The sequence below is a fragment of the Culex quinquefasciatus genome, chromosome 2 (genome assembly GCF_015732765.1).
Source record: "Culex quinquefasciatus strain JHB chromosome 2, VPISU_Cqui_1.0_pri_paternal, whole genome shotgun sequence".
Classification (NCBI taxonomy): domain Eukaryota; kingdom Metazoa; phylum Arthropoda; class Insecta; order Diptera; family Culicidae; genus Culex; species Culex quinquefasciatus.
In genome coordinates, this window is record NC_051862.1 from 104803337 (window position 1) to 104811337 (window position 8001).

At 36.4% G+C, this 8001-nt stretch overlaps 2 long non-coding RNA genes across 2 annotated transcripts; one reads left to right on the top strand and one right to left on the bottom strand.

The window, feature by feature from the left end:
- Positions 1-315: 315 nt before the first annotated feature.
- LOC119767610 lies at positions 316-6619 on the bottom strand. Its single transcript, XR_005277613.1, has 2 exons — positions 6078-6619; positions 316-746 (listed from the first exon to the last, which is right to left on the bottom strand). It is a non-coding gene; the product is annotated as an uncharacterized LOC119767610 (long non-coding RNA).
- On the top strand, positions 958-3458 carry LOC119767612. Its single transcript, XR_005277615.1, has 3 exons — positions 958-1094; positions 1186-1353; positions 3437-3458. It is a non-coding gene; the product is annotated as an uncharacterized LOC119767612 (long non-coding RNA).
- Positions 6620-8001: the final 1382 nt, after the last annotated feature.

Consider the following 8001-nt stretch of genomic DNA (forward strand, 5'->3'; position numbering starts at 1 on the left):
GATGAAAGCTTGGAAAGCTCCTATTGGAATCCAATGAACCCTGTCCCTGACTGAAAAGTCCGTCGGACGTCCGTCGTTTGTCGTCCGTGCAATCGTACGACGTCGCACGACAATGTCGCGCGACTTTCGCACGAATGTCAGACGTTTTTGCACCAAAATGTCGTATTTGTCGTACGATCGATAATCGAAATTGTTCGACATTGTCGTACGACATTCGACCGACGTCGCACGGTTTTGTTATTTAGGATGTCGTGCCTTTGTCGTGTGCTGTCATTTCGGTATTTTGAGGTTATTTTCAAAATAAAATTCACTTTGTTTATGTTTTTGATTATGTTTATTCATTTATATTAGTTTGCACTGGCCTGGCACTTTGTTTTTGAAATATTCACTTTCACTGCATCCATAATTTTCTTAATTTCGCTTAATGACGGGATTGGCCGTTGTACAAGAAGGAAATACAAACCGACTCCTTTTGGTCCGACGATGACCAACCACTTTTGGAAAGGTTCTGCTTGTCTACCCTTCCAATGTTCTAGTGCTGCCCCGTGGGAAGTTTGTCCACCTCGATCGCCTTCACCCGGAGAATGTTCTCGGCCGAAAGTATCTCCAGGAAGAAGACTGAGTTTTGATAATGGCGCTTTTGAGATTCCGCTAGAAGTCCAACACCACCAACGCATTTTCATTGTCCTTTTCCTCTTGCTGGTCGACGTCCAGCAAAAAGCACTCTGGAAACTGTTTGTACAGAGCTGGAACGAATAAAATCTATATATATAAAAAATTTCGACGGTTTTGTTCGAACGCGAATCAGTTCAACATCCCTGTTTGAAAAATGTCGCACGTCGTACGAGTTGTCGCACGGTTGTGATTTTACCGTTTTGATATCGATTGGTCGAAAGGACGACAAACGGACGACAAACACTCGACATGCTCGACATGGTTTTTTCAATCGATTTACCTTCAATTCGACGTCGATTATCGTCGACGCAAACAGTTTGACAGTTCTCTTCTGTTGATCTTGTTCGGACTTGATTGCAACCGAGTCGAACCAGTTGTTGTTGCTTTTAGGCTTTTGGAGGATTTTGGACAGTTAATAGGTAAGTTGTTTACTAGGTTCAATTACTTTTTCTGCCGGAAAGTTCCGGCCGGAGTGGGCGAGCGACCGAATCAAAGTGTCTTGTATTACAGATTTCGGTCTTCGTGGCGGAGGAGGAGGAGGAGGACAGGAAATATGGTTTACTCGGCGGGCCATTCCGGAAGACGGGACGGGAAGGAACCAGTTTGCGATCGTGGAAGCGGTTGGTGTTTGGTGTTTTACCGTCCGCGGGAGGTTGCGACGCATACCTAAAGGAACTGGTGAGTCATGTTTTAGAAACGATTGGGGGTGTGCTGGAAGTGCGATTGGACAATCGAAATTAAAAATAGGATGAATGGAACATAACAAATTTCAACTTTTCAATCCAATAATTCCAAACTGAAAAATAAAAACATCAAAAATACTAAAAATTTTAAAAAACTTAAACGCTGAAATTGTAAAATTCTAGCATTTCATAACTTAAAAATGTAAGAATTCGAAAATTCAAAATTTATTTAATTTCTTGATATTGTGCAAATTGTTAGTATTCTTTTCTTAAATTCTAGAATTTATTAATTCTTCAAATTCTCAAAGTCTTCAAATATTTTTGAAAAAAAATTTAATTCAAAAATAAGAAAAATTTTAATTGACAAAAACTTAAACACTAAAATTCCTTAATTCTTAAGTACTAAAATTCTTCAATTTATAAATACAAAAAATCTAACATTATAAAGTTCTTAAATTCAGAAAACGTTGGACGCACGAGTTGGAATTTTGAATTCCAATATTCTAAAAATTATGAGTTCTAAAATTCCAAAATTGTAAATTCTGTAAATTCTAATATTGAAATAAATTATATTTTTAAATTCTAAAATTTCAAAGATTATTATTTTTTAATAAGTTTCTTAAAATTTTAAAAATAAAAAAACTGATTTTTGAGATCTTATTTTTTTTTTAATTTTCAATAAAATACAAATTTAAAAAACTTTAACAAACTAAAATTCAGGGCTGCGGAGTCGGGTCATGTTTCAAACGACTCCGACTCCGACTCCGACTCCGGCTTTCTCAGATTAGCCGACTCCGACTCCGACTCCGGCTCCGGCTTTCAACAAATGGTTGGCTCCGACTCCGACTCCGACTCCGGTCTACCAACTCTAGCCGACTCCGACTCCGACTCCGACTCCAGCTTTCAACAAATGGTTGGCTCCGACTCCGACTCCGACTCCACATATTTTTAAATGTTTCAAAAGTTAGTTAACTATTATTAGTTAATTATTTTTAAATCATTGATAAATAGGATTATTTAAATACTCTCTAGGCGTCATGTTTTTCTCAAGAAAAATAAGTTAAGTAAAAGTAAAGTAAAGTAAATAAACGGAAAAAAAGTTTCTAGGTTACAAATTTTATACGTTATGGAAACAGAAATCAAAAAATATCTTCAATTTAAGAGGCATTTTGAGAAGAACAGTTTAGTCAGTAAATTTGGATTTATTTGCTTAACCTCAAATTTCAAAATATTTTTTTCAAAGCTAATACATTTAAATATTAAATTGTTATTTTTGAATGAATAACTAAAAGAAACCTGGCCTTAATTATCTATTGCACAATAAAATTCAATTTGCTCACTTTCAGGCTGACATTTGTAAGAAGCACAGTGGAAGGCACCTTGTTTTTTAAATGACAATTTTAAACGAAACATTTAATTTTTAATTTTTTTTAAGACGTACATGGACATCACGCCATGGCTGAAAGAGATTATTATTGCAAATCAATGTAACAATTTCTTCCCTAACTTTTGACCTATAGGAGTATGGGTGTTGGAGGCTGTTGCAAAAAGTTATTAAGGTTTTAAAAAAATCAATTTTTAACAGTTATTTGCAAAAGCTATGAGAAAAAGTCAAACCAATCCTGGATGTCTATGGCACATTTTGAAGGGCTTCAAAAGACCCTTCGAATGCATCTAAGAGAGTTGGAATTGATGAAGTTTTACGGAAATGCGAGCAATTTTAAGATTTTTCATGTTTTTTTGGACCTCAAACTTCAATGCCCATTTTACCCCACTTCCCTTTGTCGTAGAGGGTTCATATTTGGCATGAGTTCATCTTATGTATAGACAAACAAACCCTGCAAGTTTCATCCAAATCGAAGCACCTCGATACGACCTCTAGAACAAACCGAGCAGAATCTACAAATACTGCCTCTTAAATTTTGAAAGTTCATAAATTTAGTTTTTCTTTCATAGTTCAAAAAAACATATTTGAAATTTTATTGAATTGAATTTTTATAATTATTATTATTATTGAAATCTGAATTTAATTTATAAATTCTTGCCAATTGTTGATTGATGATATATTTTTTTTTCAGGCAACAAACATATTCCAATCTGCACACGACAATAGCACGACATTCTAAATAACAAAACCGTGCGACGTCGGTCGAATGTCGTACAATTTCGATCATCGATCGCACGACAAATACGACATTTTGGTGCAAAAACGTATGACATTCGTGCGAAAGTCGCACGACATTGTCGAGCGACGTCGTACGATTGCACGGACGACAAACGACGGACGTCCGACGGACTTTTCAGTCAGGGATGGAACGTCGGATCGAGGTGCTCTTTGATGCGTTAGGTTCATGTAAACCCAAGGAAGGTTTTTATGCCAAAAAGTTACAACTTTGGCCACTCTGGAACCGATTCCGGAAAATCTGCCGATTGTAGGGGAAAAGTTACGTATAATCAATTTTTGATCACAGGAGGCTGATTAAGCAAACAAGCTATACGTCAAGAAACAATTGGACAAGGACAAGACGAAGTTTGTCGGGAAAGGCTTGTAATTAATAAAAATTGCAGCGCCAAAGGTAGAAGCCTTCGTGTCATCACAAGAAGATTACAAAAAAGCTTGGATATTTTCAATTCTTATTTGAAAGAATGGAAAATTACTCCAAATGCTGCAAAAACTCAACTTATTATTTTCCCTCACAAACCAAGGGCTGATTTTCTGAAACCAAAAAGTCATCACATTATAAAGATGAATGAGGTAAATTTAAAGTGGGAGGATCAAGTGAAATATCTTGGACTTGCTTTTGACAAAAACCTTACTTACAAGGATCACATTGAAAGTATCCAGGTTAAATGTAACAAATATATTAAATGTTTGTATCCACTTATAAACAGGAATTCTAGACTTTGTCTCAAGAATAAACTGTTAATTTATAAACAAATTTTCAGACCTGCCATGCTTTATGCTGTGCCGATCTGGACAAGCTGTTGCTTAACCAGGAAGAAAAAACTTCAGAGGATTCAGAACAAAATTCTGAAAATGATTCTGAAACTTCCTCCCTGGTTCAGCACCAGTGAACTTCATCAATTAGCCGAAGTTGACACTTTGGATGTTATGTCCAATAAGATAATTGATGCATTTCGACAAAAATCATTGCAGTCTTCAGCTGCATTGATCCGCTCTTTATATAGTTTATAAGTTAGTTTTAAGGTATCCCTTTTCCCTTTTGTACATGTAGGACCTCCTACATTTGAAATCACTGAATAGCGAAAGCTACAATATTTCATGAATAAATGAAAGTTGCTAGTATTTAAAATTGAGGTGAAAAGTCATCGACTGTGATTGGACACTCAATAATACTTTAACTGAATGAATGTACATGGAAAAGAAAATCAAAATAAATATAAATTAAAAAAAAAAAAAAAATTGCAGGATTCAAGAATTTACAAATATTAAGACATGACGTTTTTAATAAATATTTCGCATTTCAAAATTTTGAGAAAGAAAGATTTATGTTTTGAAATTTAAAAAGTCAGTTTCATTAAAATTTTTGGGTTTAAAAAAATGAAACATGTTATGTTTGATTTTATTGTGGGTAGCAGTGAGGTTCTGATGTATCCAATGACAAAAAAAATATTTTCAAAATGCCGTTGCAAATATTTTTCAAAGTTAATATCAAAGTTCAAAAATAATATTTATAAAAAAAACCCCAAATAGTTGAAATCACAAAATTGTAAAACATAAAAATAGATAAATTTAAAAACTTATTATCTAGTTTATTATTGTATTTTTTAAAATTACAAACCTCAAGATAATTGGAATCAGAAATTTTAAAAATGTTATATTATCAACATATTAAAACGAAAAATTTTGAAAGTATTAAGACTTTTAAGAATTTCAAAATTAATTGGAATATTAAAACATGAAGAATTAAAATACAATTTTTCAGAATATCAGAATGCACTTGTTTTTAGGATTTTCGAATACTAGATTTTAAGAGTTCTGTAAAGAAGAAAATTTCACAATTTTAGAATCTATGAATGTAGGAATTTAGGAATTTTATTATGTTAGTAGTTTATGTTTATGTTAGTAGTTTAGAGTTTGAGCATTTTTTTAATGCCAGAATATATGTTATCTTGAGAATTTTATTAAAACTAGGAACTTTAATTTTTTTCAAATTCTTAAGATTATAAATAACCTTGAATTTTCTCATTTCAAGATTCAATGGTTTTTTAAATTATGCAATTTGAAGAATTTTAAAAGAAGCAAGGAATTGTAGAAATTTAAAAATTTAAAAATGGTGGAATTTTTTAACTTTAAATTTTTATATTTTTTTTAATTAAAAATAAAAATTTATAGAATTTTAGATTGATAGTTTTAGGAATTTTAGAATCTTCGAATTTTTTAATTTAGGATTTCAGAACTTTAAGAATTTTTAGTTTTTTATTTCAGAACGAAAGAGTTATATTTTTTTTATTTTTGGATTTTAAAATTTTAAATATATCATTTACCCTACAAATTTTAAAGAAACTAAATCTTTTTAGAATTTTTGAAATTAGGATTTCAGAAGTTAAGAATTTTGAAATTTTAAGAATTATTAAATGAAAAAAATCTTAAATTCAAAATTGTGCAAATTCAAATTTGAATATTTTTCTTCGTCGAATTATTGGTTTTATGTTTATGTCGCACTCCCAACACTCCTCATCCAAAACACTACTCACCGGTTCCATTAACAAATTCTGGCTGTTTAGAAACGTCGCGGGAGTTTATTATTCCGTCCTCCTCCACCTTTTTATTCACGCGGAAAAGTGATTGACTCCCGAGCTTGAATGTTCCATCTCCCTCCTTCCTTTGGGAATGCAACTTCCACGGAAAGCAAAACACCAATCCGCTTTCTCAATCGCAGACCGATTCCTTCCGATACCGTCCTCCGGCATAGTCCATGGACATGGCCCACCGGATTAACGATATGTCCCGTCTTCGTCCTTCACCGCCACGACAACCGAAATCTGGAAATCCAGAACATAAGACTATGATTAGGCCGTTCGCCACTCCAGCCGAAACTTTCCGGAAAAGTAACACAACTTACCTGTCAATCGGCTAAAATCCTCCAGTAGCCCAACAGCAACGACAACTGGTTCAATTCGGTTGAAATCAAGTCCAAACAAGATTAACTGAAGAGAACTGTCAAACTGTTTGCGTCGACGAAAATCGTGACGACGAAATTATGGAAAATCGATGGAAAAAAACAATGTCGCGCATGTCGAGTGTTTGTCGTGCGTTTGTTGTCCTTTCGACCAATCGATATCGAAACGGTAAAATCAAAACCGTGCGACAACTCGTACGACGTGCGACATTTTTCAAACAGGGGTTAGATAAACTTACGACCAATGAAGTCTACATTTAGGCGTTTTTAGGAGCGCACGGGAAACAAATTGATTGTAGCCGGATGAATGTCCTATGTTTTTTTTTTTTTTTGCTCACTTTTCATTTTTTTTTTTTTTATATATAAAATATTGTTTATTTGACGTTTCTTAAAATTAAACAGTAAATTTGATAACCTATATTCGAATATGCTAAACGTATAAGAGTTTCACTTGTACTGGTGTGTTGTAGTTCGGCCGGTGAATCGTTGATCGTTGTCCCTCGCCGGGATGCTTGCTTGATCCGAGGGGATGGGGGGTTACCCCTTTTGCGTCCTCTTCCAGGGGTCTCAGGAGCCCGGAGGGTTGTCCCTATTCCACTCCTCCAAAGACTTGTGGTTAGGGGGACCCCGGGTCTCCCGAGCACCTCCGTGGATTCTTCGCTGGTGCGTTGGTGTCGATGCCAGGCGCCCCGGAGGAGCCGGAGGTTGTTCCCTGTTCCACTTTAAATGTAGCTTGTGGTCAGGGGGGCCCCGGGACCTCCGGGCGCGTCAGTGGTTACACCACGCTGCTTAGGAGCGGATCAGGCTGAGCTCAAAGTCAAGAGCGGCTACATCGATCGCAGTTGTTGAACAGTTGTCAACAAAGACGATGTAGTTGATAAAATTCTTAAGCAATTTTGCTCTTTCTTCGTCTGCAATCCCGTTTAAAACTGGCCTGAAGAGTTCACCGAAGGAAAACTGTTGCCTTCCTCCAACAATCGCCGTCAGCCTTCGCTGTGTTTGCGCCCAGGCCGCTGCCACGCGCTGGCATTCGCTGAACTTATGCGTCAGCGTTTCCTCGTTCGCCGCGCAGTGCTGGCAGTTCGGGCCGTCTGCACGCTGAATCACGTGCATCAGCCGTCGGTGCTCCGTCTTCTCGTTCACCAGCAAATACAGCGCGCTGCGTTCGCCGGAAGTTAGTCTCCGAGACGAGATATTTTTCCACAGTCGCTTCCAGTTGTGGTTCGGTTGTTTCATTTCGACCCTGGGCCGCTCCGTTCCGTCCAGGAAGTGCTGGTTGATTAGATCGCTGGAGGGGAAGTTTTGGATGTGGGCGGGGAGCAAGGGCGTTTGCTCGCAAAGGAGTTTTAGGCAGGGAAGGCTTGTCGGGGGAGGAATAGCTCGGTCTAGGAAGGATTTATAGTAGGGAAGGGAATCGATCTCTTGGAGGTGGCGATTTATGCAAAGTGCTTTGCATTTTATCGCCGGTAGTTGCAGCTTCAGTCCGCCGTCTTCGCGGC